The sequence below is a fragment of the Neophocaena asiaeorientalis genome, unplaced genomic scaffold (assembly GCF_003031525.2).
Source record: "Neophocaena asiaeorientalis asiaeorientalis breed wild unplaced genomic scaffold, Neophocaena_asiaeorientalis_V1.1 scaffold21, whole genome shotgun sequence".
Classification (NCBI taxonomy): domain Eukaryota; kingdom Metazoa; phylum Chordata; class Mammalia; order Artiodactyla; family Phocoenidae; genus Neophocaena; species Neophocaena asiaeorientalis.
In genome coordinates this window covers 292,235-292,739 of record NW_020174053.1, presented here as the reverse complement: position 1 = coordinate 292,739, position 505 = coordinate 292,235, and positions in this window count along the sequence as shown.

Genomic DNA, 505 nt, shown 5'->3' with positions numbered 1-505 from the left:
ACATTTTCCTTTTAACCGACTTCTTCCAACTGCAGAAGAATGCCAGAGATAATAAAAATTTATCAAATATCCTTGCCTGGATAAAAATCTGCACTCTCGATTGGGGCCATATCCATTGAGGTTTCGGTGGCGGTTTAAAAATTGCCCCTGAAAAAGCAAGTTTTTCTAGTTGGGTAAATTCTGCAAAAATAATGTAAAGTTCTTTATTGCATGCATAAATTCCTCTAAGGCAGGTCTTTTGCTCTCTCCAGGTCCAGGATTTTCAAGCTGAACAGCCAAGTAACACGCTCGACTCGGTTCTGGATTCCCTCGGGGAAGAATTCCTCTTTGGGGGCGATAGAAACGCCCTCGGTGAGTTTTCTGGCACCAGCGGGAGTTTCAAGTTTCCACCCATCGAAGGGAGGCGGCGGGCCCACTCACAGCTCCGGGTTGGGCGGCTCTTCTTCCCTGAGCATCGGGCTTAGCTCAAGCCCAGTCCTCCCCGGAAGGAGTCCCCCACCCCCGC